An 11,548-nucleotide genomic window follows, 5' to 3' on the forward strand; every position below is an offset into this window, starting at 1 on the left:
TGGCAAGCAATTGGGAAAATGTTTTGACCGCTAGTTGTAGATTAACTCATAACGGTCCTGGGGATGGAAAACTAATGGCGAAAGCGAGGCATGTAGTTGCAGAAGGCCTTCTCTCACTGACTGACGAACTCACACGCAGCCACCACCATAATTATAGTCAGTAAGAGACACCTGTATAAGAGTAGTGGTACCCCGCTATTGCATGAACTGTAACCGCATGTTTGAAAGAAGGCGCGCACTGAAGGTGCCAGTAAATTAGAGCTTTTCAGATAGAAGTTTTTGAAGACGAGAGGAAAGAAAAAGAAATAGCATATTGTTGGCAATATTTGATATTTTTTTTACGGAGTTCGGAAAAAGTATTTAAAGATTATACAGAACAGCCCCTGTTTTGAAAAACCCTTCAGGTAGCAGGAAAGAGATAATTACTTCAATGAGATACACAAACCTGCAGTGTGTAACACCATCGCCATGGGTCTGCTGGCTAGCACTGAAACTTAACACACACCTCAGCTCAAATGACGTCCTACATTAACTGCAACGCGGGAAGCAGACACCTCACAGTGTGTATTCAAAATTCCTGCCAAACTGCGCAGAATCGATATCTCGGCTTCCTGCCTGCTGTCTCAACCCCACTCTTTCACAACTCGTCATAGAATGGGACCCACCCACCACCCTGTGACGAGTTGGGAAAGGGTGGGGAGACCATCCTCGACACTCCCTGACTGACGTGAAGCCCCCGCACTACAGGGCTTGAGCCTGAAGCGCCCGGGGTGAATTTTACCGCAACGTCATCAGGGGGTGGAGACTGGTCTACAAGGCTATGTATTTGCAGAGCTGATGACCTCACAGACCTCAGGGCAGTGAGATCGTCAGCCCCGCAAATACCTTAGACTTTGAGCCCACCCAGCAACAATCACTGTGAGTGGCAGCATGCAGCAGCAGCCCCCCCAGGCAAAATAGCTCGGGCCTCATTTATGAAAAGTGACGCATCGCTGCGTGAAAACAGCGATGCGTCACTTTTCACTGCGCCCTCCTTGCGACACCAATGATGCGTCATATTTACAGTAGGACGCATCATGGCGCAAGGAGTTACAGATACGTCAGTATTTCTGACGTATCTGTATGGCGCAAAAGTGACGCATTGCTGGAGTGTGTCACAAAAGTGACGCAACTCCAGCAATGTGTCCTTTCACATGGGGCAAGCCCCATGTGAAAGGGCCTGCGTCAGTCTTACGCCTGCTGTGAGGCAGGCGTAAGAAATTGACGCATTTGTGTCCTAGAAGTGGCGCAGTGAAATCTTATCGATTTCACTGCGTCACTTCCATGACCCTTTCTTGCGTCAAAACGCCCCCCTTGCATACATTATACCTGGCGCAGGTATATTGTGGCGCAGGGGTTTACAAAGTAACGTATCTACCTAGATGCGTCACTTTGTAAATATGGCGCAACAAGGCACATTTTTTACGCCACCGGTGCGTCACAAAAAGTGACGCACAGGCGGCGTAAAAGTGATGAACAGCCTCATAAATGAGGCCCCTCGTGTTTTGCATTGCTTTAATTTTGACCGTGAAAGTAAAGGGTGCGGAGCCCCGTAGCCCTTGAAGAGAAACCGTCACTAGAAGACGGACGGCAAGGGAGAAAGGATGGGAGAGTGCATGGGAGAAAGGAAGGCAGAGATCATGGGAGAAGTAAAGCAGAGTGCATGAGAAACTTAGGGCACAGTGCACAGAAAAGAATGTAAGGTAGACTAGGAGAAAGTAAGCAAACGTTATCACATAAAGCAAAGAGCGTATGTGAAAAAAGAGGGCAGCTTAAGTGACAAAAGGGAAGCCAAAGAATGGCACTAAGTGCCGAAAAATCAAAGAAAAGTACAGAGCTTAGCAGAATGGAAAACAGAGATCCCGGAAAAATTAAAGTGAATTAAGAATGTGGGAAAGACAAAACAGAGAGCTGTTAGAGAAAGGAAAGCAGGTAATGGGAGGGGAAAAATTAGAGTGAATGGGGAAAGGAATATGGAATATGGAAACAAGGTTGAAAGCGAGAGAAAGGGGAAGAAACAGAGGTAAGGAGAGAGAGAGCTGGATAAGTAACAGACCATGAAAACAAATAACTAATGGCTCACGAGAGCGAGGCCAGCAAGTTCGGGAGCGCATTCCTTTGAAAACTGATGGGGGAGCAGGGGAGCGGCTTCCTTTGAAGTCTGATGCCGAGGCTCAGACAAATGGTGGTGTGCGAGCGGCTTCCTTTCAAGTCTGATGGGGGGGCGGGGGAGAAAATGGCAAGCACATGCCCAGCGCACATGCACTGGCCATAATCCGCATTCCAAAGCCCTCTTGGTAGGATTTTCTGGTGCCCCTCTATATCTCTTTTTAGGAGGGTGGATGCCTGACTAAGGTTACCCCAGATTTTTTTGCCTAGTGTTTAGCTGGTTTTTGACTTAGTTGGCCTGGGATCCTGCTAATCAGGGCCCCAGGCTATCTGCTCTCTCTTAAAATGGACTCCATGCACCCTAGGTGCATAACCAAATTGGTACTGGACTCCTTGTCAGCCCCTGTACAGTGCACTATAGGTGCCCAGGGCATAGGGGCATCCAAGGCCTACCAGGGGCTGAAGCATAGCTTTTGCCACCCCTGGCTGGTTCTTAAATTGACACAACTGGCTGATCACTCAGCTGGGGCAAGGTGGTGTAATCACCCCTTGCTTAGATATAGTATACCTATGTCTAAACCTATATCTGGACACATATATACCTATCAGCCACTCCTAAAGCAGGCCTTAACAATCCTGGAGGCAGAGTGCTTGGTTTTATGTGAGATGGTGCTCTGCATGAGCTGAGCCTGTCTGCAGCCTTCGGGACCATTTCCTTATAGCTGTTCCAGTGATACTGCCATACCATATACTCTTAAGTAAATTATAATCCTTACGGTTATTGCAACTCCGGGTTGGCTTTATCAAAACATGTCGTGTTTGGTGTCATACAACGTGGAATGCTACCCCCTCGACGATTCTGACGACGGGGGCAGCATTCCACCCCTCTAGGAGGGGAAGACATGTTACTTACTGCAAATGCGGTTAATCCAAACCAGAGCCCCAGCATCACAAAATGGATGCTGCTGCCACAGACACGAGTCTGCCCTCCTGCTGCTGACCGAAACCCGACAGAGGAGGCTTGATCAAAGGATCTCCTGTCACAGGGAGGTGCTACACCACCCCAGACAGGAGATAGTGGATTGTAGCAGGGAGGGTTGAAAGAAACTATACACTGCCTGGGGCGCACAAGGTGTCCCCAAGCAAATGCCAGCCAAACCGGTTCTGGGACTTTCCAGCCCCAGTCCTGGCGGGAAGCTGGACAAAGGAAAAGGGGTGTAACCACCCCCTTCCTGGGTCCCACCCATAGGAGGGACCTAGCAGGTAATCCAGCCCCCAGATTTGGAAAAAAGGTGGGAGCAGTGCCAATGCACATCAGGTTATTCTGACTGAAACTTATGAAACGAAACTCTGGACCCTTCGACATCCCACTCGACGTGGAAGACTGAAGAATCTCCCTTGTGGTCAAGGAGTGACCACCCTGTGCAAACAGGTACCATCCAGCACCTCGACGTTTGCTTTGTTGCAGTTCCCGCCGGAACTCGAGCGACAGAGATCGACAAGAGCCAGCGATCCTGACTTCTAACAGCCCAATCCACAGTCTATGCAGAGCTGGGACCCGTGGAGGCGACCTGAAGCGTGGGAGCGGTCATCTTGGAAAAACCACGAAGCGCTGACCGTGCAGCACCCGAGGCTCCCTCGAAGCTGTGCATTGAAGTTTGAGAAGCTCCAGCCCCGAGCAGCTTTTGCACCGAAGCTCACCCCTCCACACTCGACGAGTGCTGCGTGGGGCCCTTTTTGCATTTTCCTGCTCCACGCATTGGTCCGGTCGCTTGCCCATTGGCTAGCGTCCCCAGAACCGACGAACCTTTGAATTTACACAGCTGGTCTGGTTGCTCCAGACTGGCACCCGCTCCCCTGAAAAGGAGCACCCGCTCTGACCTTGCTGGTCCGAGTACTAAGCCTTCTACGAATCCTGCTTGGGTTGCCTTTGCCAAGGTTTGTTGACTCCGGTCCGGAAGCCGACACCGCCGACAGCGAGAGCCTTTGTGGGACAGCTCGCGATCCACTCCAGGACATCCTCGGTGCCCCAGAGTCCATGTGGCAGTGGAGACAAGCTTCACGACATCGACTTGATTGCGCCCAACATTGCCTGGTTCCTTCCTGGTTCCTTCCTGGTCACTGGCTAGTGACCCAGACTCTGTCCCCTCTGCTTTCAGGTACCCTTCAGCTTCGATCCACCCTTGGATCGCACCGGACACTTCTCTTCTGGACGCCTGCAGCATCTTCATCTTCAGGCACCATAGAACTGCGTGACGAAACCCGACACATCTTTGCACCTGTGCACCCGCTTCCTGTGGGTGAGGTAACTCTTGAACGCCGATTCTCCTGTAGAGGTTTACACCTCTAGTGTCTAAGTCTAAAGTTTTGTCCTTCTAGTCCAGTCGGAAAACTCTTAAAACTGTAACTCGATAACTTTTACGCACCATTGACTTTGCATTGGTGCATGCTTGTGCTTTAGGCACTGCACCCGAATCCCGCGAGCTACTCCCGTCCTAACTATCGTTAGTCCACTGTAGTCCAAGCGATTCCCAAGGCCCTAGGCCTTACCACGATCGATTAGTGATTGTTATACCACTTTTTTGATATATGGTTTGAGTGGCCACCGGCCTCATCCAAAAACGTGCAACTTGTATATGTTATATTGTGCTTTTGTTTAAACGCTTGTGCTTCATTGCTCATAAAGAGTAGTGGGGATTATTCTGAGAATAAATACATATATTTTTTATAATATATAACTTGTGTGGTGTCCTTTCATTTGGTATTACAGGATTGCATATGGTAAAACAGCTGGCTTCACATGCCCTCTTGAGTTAAGCCTTTAAGGCTGCTTAGTCCATGCCACCCCTAGGATAGCTTGTCTATAAGGTTGACTTACAATCATCACCATAAGGGATTGTTTGGACTGATACAAGGTGCCCACAGAACTGTGGACATCATATACCAGGCCAACTTCTCACATTGGTGAGCAGCGGTGCGATTTGAGCGTGCTGTTGTTTTTACCATTGCAATCTTTATATCAAATTGAAAGATCACATTAAGTACCTAGGTACATATAAACAAAGCTTAGCATATTTAAGTTCTACTGAACTTAGTAGTTGTAGAGAAAAAGCTTAGCACACCCTGACTACAACTCACTAGTAAGGTACAGTTGGAAAACACTTAGTGTAGGTAGGTGCATCACTTACACCACACTAGAGTCATGTCTGGCACAGGTGAAGCTACAGGCTCTCTACCTGTGACGGTTGACCCTCCACAGGCAACCTCCAACTATGACAAATTCAGCCACAGAGACTTGAGTGCCTTGTGCACTGCAAGGAAGCTGAGAAAGGGTCACAACCCTACCATTCCTATCATGGTGGCCGTCCTGGAAAAGGATGACCTAGAGAGAGCTAGAGTAGTTCCCTCAGGATCAGGAGAAGGAATAGACCCCCCAGATACTGAGAACACCACCCCAGAAGTAGAAGATGAGGAGGTGAACCCAGATTCAAATGGAGATGATTCAAATGGAGATCAGGGGGTTAGCCAGGTACCAGTTGGAAGGCTTAGCCGGGCCAACTTGGACCTACATGGAAATGGAGAGGGCCAGCCCCTTCCCAGAGTACATAACAGAATTCTCCCAGGCAATAGAAGGGAGAGATCTAATTCTGGAGACTCTCACATTTCTAGTGCCTCTAGAGAATCTCAAAGGGGAATGACTCCTGCCCAGAAACTGGAGCATGAGGCCAGGATGAGAGCTGTTAAACTCCAAATAGAGAGGGAGGAAGTAGCCCTGGCCCAAGCTAGACTTGCCTTGGCAAGAGAGCAGAACTTGAGTGGTGAGGTACCCACTGGTGGCAGCAATATCCCGAAGGATAAAGACAGGTCCTATGATACTAGAAACCTGAGTAAGATTGTGCCCCCCTACAAAGATGGGGATGACATCCACAAATGGATAACTGCTCTGGAGAGGGCCTGCATGGTACAGCAGGTCCCTTCAGATCAGTGGGCAGCAATCTTGTGGCTCTCCTTTTCTGAGAAAGGGAGAGATAAGCTCCACACTGTTAGAGCTGAGGATGCTAAAAATTACACTGTCCTGAAGAGTGCTCTTATTGATGGGTTTGGATTAACCACTGAACAATACAGGTTGTTGTTCAGAGACACCCAAAAAGCTCAGACTCAGGACTGGACTGATTTTGTAGATTGTGCTACTAAGGCTCTGGAAGGTTGGCTACATGGCAGCAAAGTACATAACTATACATGATTGTATAATTTGATTATGAGGGAGCAGATCCTAAGTAATTGTCAGAACCAGCTTTTACACCAGCATCTGGTGGACTCAGATCTGACCTCTCCACAAGAATTGGGTAAGAGGGCAGACAAATGGGTCAGAACCAGGATTAGGCCTAAGAATCAGGGTAATGACCAGAAGAAGGATACTTCCAAGGCTCAAGAGAAGGGTGGGGATAAATCTAAAGACAAGTCTCCCACAGGGCCCCAAAACTCCAAGGGCCTTATTTATGAAGGCCTTGCGCCACCGGTGCGTCACTTTTAAAATGGGAAAAAGTGACGCACCGGTAGCGCAAGGCCTTCATAAATAAGGCCCCAAGGATGGGGGTGGGTCCCAAAACAACTCCTCTACCTAGAAAGAAGAAACCTTACTGCCATGACTGTAAACAGCCTGGCCACTGGAAAACAGACAGCTGTTGTCCAAGGAATAGCAATAATGAAAATATACCTCCAAGTAAGGCTCCAACACCTCCTGTTACTGTCAGCAGTAATCCCCCAGGTGGTGGGAGCACCCCCAAGAATTTGGGTGGCTTTACTTTTGGAACCCAGGTGGACTCTGGCCTAACCAGGCCCCCTAATTCAGATACTCTTGTCTGTGAGAACGGCATGGGGTTTGCCAACTTCACTGATTGCCCAAATACTTTGAGCAAGTATAGACAGGAGCCCATCATCAATGGTAAAAAAGTTGAGGCCTACAGTGACACAGGGGCTAGCATCACTATGGTGACTGAGAATCTATTCCCCTCAAGGCAACTTTTACCTGGCGCCACATACCAGGTGACAAACATTGATGGAGTGCAGAAAAATCACCCCATGGTAGTAGTCAATCTTAGCTGGGGATGTGTCACTGGCCCAAAGAGAGTGGCAGTGTCATCAAACTTGCCTGTAGATTGTCTACTGGGGAATGATTTAGAAATCTCAGCCTGGGCTGAGGTGGAACAAGAAACCCATTCTAAAATGGTAAATCTCCATGGAAAGGTTAGTGGGGCTGTGATGGCCACAGCCCCAATCCAAGATGTCCCTCCTGAAAAGGTTGGTAGGGCTGTGCAAAACTCAGCCCCATCTTCAACAGAATCCCTTCCTGAAAAGGTTAGCAGAGCTGTTATGATAACAGCCCATACCCAAACTGAGTCCCCTCCTGAAAAGGTTGGTGGGGCTGTCTGGAGCAGGTAACCTGCCCCTCTCTACCCTGCCTCAGTCAGCCCAGGGCTACAGAGGTCAAGGAGGTCAGGGAGCCCCAATGGGCCCCCTGTCAAATAAAGCACCCCCATCAGCAGATTAGGGGCACCAAAGCTAGCAGCCCTAGCAAGGTGAAAACTTTAAAAACTTCTGAGGGATCCCCCTTACAACTAGTTAGGGACCTCCCCAAAATGGAAACTGTTGGGCACAGCCAAACCTGGGACCCCAAGGCCCCAAACCTGATCTGTCCCTCCAGTAAGCCAACAGAAGGGACCCAGCCTCCAGCTGTAGGCAGCCAAAGGTTGACCCTGAGAGCACAGTGCAACTCAGTCAAGGAAAGAAAGGTACACATGGTGGAAAAGTATTGGAGGAAGCTGAGCCCTAATTTAGTGGAGCCTCACTTCAGTACTCCATCTCAACACCAGCCTTTACTTTGCCAAAACACACCACAGGTAGTAATTCCCCATGGTGGAGACCCTCTGATACCCCTAGGGTGAGGGATTACTTGGTGGACCATGACACAGGGGGTAACCATGCCAGTGCAGGTTCCTCCTTATATGGCCACTCAGGCAATATAGGCTTACCTGGTCAAGGATAGCCTTATCTCCTTTCGTTTGGGGGGGGGGGTTATATAGGAGGGTGGATGCCTGACTATGGTTACCCCAGACTCGACAGAGGAGGCTTGATCAAAGGATCTCCTGTCACAAGGAGGTGTTACACCACCCCAGACAGGAGATAGTGGATTGTAGCAGGGAGGGTTGAAAGAAACTAGACACTGCTTGGGGCGCACAAGGTGTCCCCAAGCAAATGCCAGCCAAACCGGTTCTGGGACTTTCCAGCCCCAGTCCCGGCGGGAAGCTGGACAAAGGAAAAGGGGTGTAACCACCCCCTTCCTGGGTCCCACCCATAGGAGGGACCTAGCAGGTAATCCAGCCCCCAGATTTGGAATGGCCACAGCCCAAACTCAAACTGATTTCTGTGTTGTGAAGCCTGAAACTATGGATCACTCCACACAAACAGAGAGCATTGAGGAGGAAGAGAAATCTCCCTCCTACCAGACATTAGGGAAGGATCAACCTCCTCAGGGAACTGATCTTACCCCTTGTGAAGGAACTGCCCCAGAGGTAGTCAGGCCTAGCCTGGCAGAGCCCCTGATGTCAGTGGACCGTTCCAAGGTGGGACCCAGTCTGGAGCAGGTAACCTGCCCCTCTCTACCCTGCCTCAGTCAGCCCAGGGCTACAGAGGTCAAGGAGGTCAGGGAGCCCCAATGGGCCCCCTGTGAAATAAAACACCCCCATCAGCAGATTAGGGGCACCAAAGCTAGCAGCCCTAGCAAGGTGAAAACTTTAAAAACTTCTGAGGGATCCCCCTTACAACTAGTTAGGGATCTCCCCAAAATGGAAACTGTTGGGCACAGCCAAACCTGGGACCCCAAGGCCCCAAACCTGATCTGTCCCTCCAGTAAGCCAACAGAAGGGACCCAGCCTCCAGCTGTAGGCAGCCAAAGGTTGACCCTGAGAGCACAGTGCAACTCAGTCAAGGAAAGAAAGGTACACATGGTGGAAAAGTATTGGAGGAAGCTGAGCCCTAATTTAGTGGAGCCTCACTTCAGTACTCCATCTCAACACCAGCCTTTACTTTGCCAAAACACACCACAGGTAGTAATTCCCCATGGTGGAGACCCTCTGATACCCCTAGGGTGAGGGATTACTTGGTGGACCATGACACAGGGGGTAACCATGCCAGTGCAGGTTCCTCCTTATATGGCCACTCAGGCAATATAGGCTTACCTGGTCAAGGATAGCCTTATCTCCTTTCGTTTGGGGGGGGGGGGTTATATAGGAGGGTGGATGCCTGACTATGGTTACCCCAGACTCGACAGAGGAGGCTTGATCAAAGGATCTCCTGTCACAAGGAGGTGTTACACCACCCCAGACAGGAGATAGTGGATTGTAGCAGGGAGGGTTGAAAGAAACTAGACACTGCTTGGGGCGCACAAGGTGTCCCCAAGCAAATGCCAGCCAAACCGGTTCTGGGACTTTCCAGCCCCAGTCCCGGCGGGAAGCTGGACAAAGGAAAAGGGGTGTAACCACCCCCTTCCTGGGTCCCACCCATAGGAGGGACCTAGCAGGTAATCCAGCCCCCAGATTTGGAATGGCCACAGCCCAAACTCAAACTGATTTCTGTGTTGTGAAGCCTGAAACTATGGATCACTCCACACAAACAGAGAGCATTGAGGAGGAAGAGAAATCTCCCTCCTACCAGACATTAGGGAAGGATCAACCTCCTCAGGGAACTGATCTTACCCCTTGTGAAGGAACTGCCCCAGAGGTAGTCAGGCCTAGCCTGGCAGAGCCCCTGATGTCAGTGGACCGTTCCAAGGTGGGACCCAGTCTGGAGCAGGTAACCTGCCCCTCTCTACCCTGCCTCAGTCAGCCCAGGGCTACAGAGGTCAAGGAGGTCAGGGAGCCCCAATGGGCCCCCTGTGAAATAAAACACCCCCATCAGCAGATTAGGGGCACCAAAGCTAGCAGCCCTAGCAAGGTGAAAACTTTAAAAACTTCTGAGGGATCCCCCTTACAACTAGTTAGGGATCTCCCCAAAATGGAAACTGTTGGGCACAGCCAAACCTGGGACCCCAAGGCCCCAAACCTGATCTGTCCCTCCAGTAAGCCAACAGAAGGGACCCAGCCTCCAGCTGTAGGCAGCCAGAGGTTGACCCTGATAGCACAGTGCAACTCATTCAAGGAAAGAAAGGCACACATGGTGGAAGAGTATTGGAGGAAGCTGAGCCCTAATTTAGTGGAGCCTCACTTCAGTACTCCATCTCAACACCAGCCTTTACTTTGCCAAAACACACCACAGGTAGTAATTCCCCATGGTGGAGACCCTCTGATACCCCTAGGGTGAGGGATTACTTGGTGGACCATGACACAGGGGGTAACCCTGCCAGTGCAGGTTCCTCCTTATATGGCCACTCAGGCAATATAGGCTTACCTGGTCAAGGATAGCCTTATCTCCTTTCGTTTGGGGGGGCGTTATGTAGGAGGGTGGATGCCTGACTATGGTTACCCCAGATTTTTTTGCGTAGTGTTTAGCTGGTTTTCGACTTAGTTGGCCTGGGATCCTGCTAATCAGGGCCCCAGGCTATCTGCTCTCTCTTAAAATGGACTCCATGCACCCTAGGTGAATAACCAAATTGGTACTGGACTCCTTGTCAGCCCCTGTACAGTGCACTATAGGTGCCCAGGGCGTAGGGGCATCCAAGTCCTACCAGGGGCTGAAGCATAGCTTTTGCCACCCCAGGCTGGTTCTTAAATTGACACAACTGGCTGATAACTCAGCTGGGGCAAGGTGGTGTAATCACTCCTTGCTTAGATATAGTATACCTATGTCTAAACCTATATCTGGACACATATATACCTATCAGCCACTCCTAAAGCAGGCCTTAACAATCCTGGAGGCAGAGTGCTTGGTTTTATGTGAGATGGTGCTCTAGCATGAGCTGAGCCTGTCTGCAGCCGTCGGGACCATTTCCTTATAGCTGTTCCAGTGATACTGCCATACCATATACTCTTAAGTGCATTATAATCCTTACGGTTATTGCAACTCCGGGTTGATTTTATCAAAACATGTCGTGTTTGGTGTCATACAACGTGGAATGCTACCCCCTCAACGATTCTGACGATGGGGGCAGCATCCCACCCCTCTAGGAGGGGAAGACATGTTACTTACTGCAAATGCGGTTAATCCAAACCAGAGCCCCAGCATCACAAAATGGATGCTGCCGCCACAGACACGAGTCTGCCCTCCTGCTGCTGACCGAAACTCGACAGAGGAGGCTTGATCAAAGGATTTCCTGTCACAAGGAGGTGTTACACCACCCCAGACAGGAGATAGTGGATTGTAGCAGGGAGGGTTGAAAGAAACTATACACTGCCTGGGGCGCACA

Source organism: Lissotriton helveticus, chromosome 9, assembly GCF_964261635.1.
Source record: "Lissotriton helveticus chromosome 9, aLisHel1.1, whole genome shotgun sequence".
In the NCBI taxonomy this organism is placed as follows: Eukaryota; Metazoa; Chordata; class Amphibia; order Caudata; family Salamandridae; genus Lissotriton; species Lissotriton helveticus.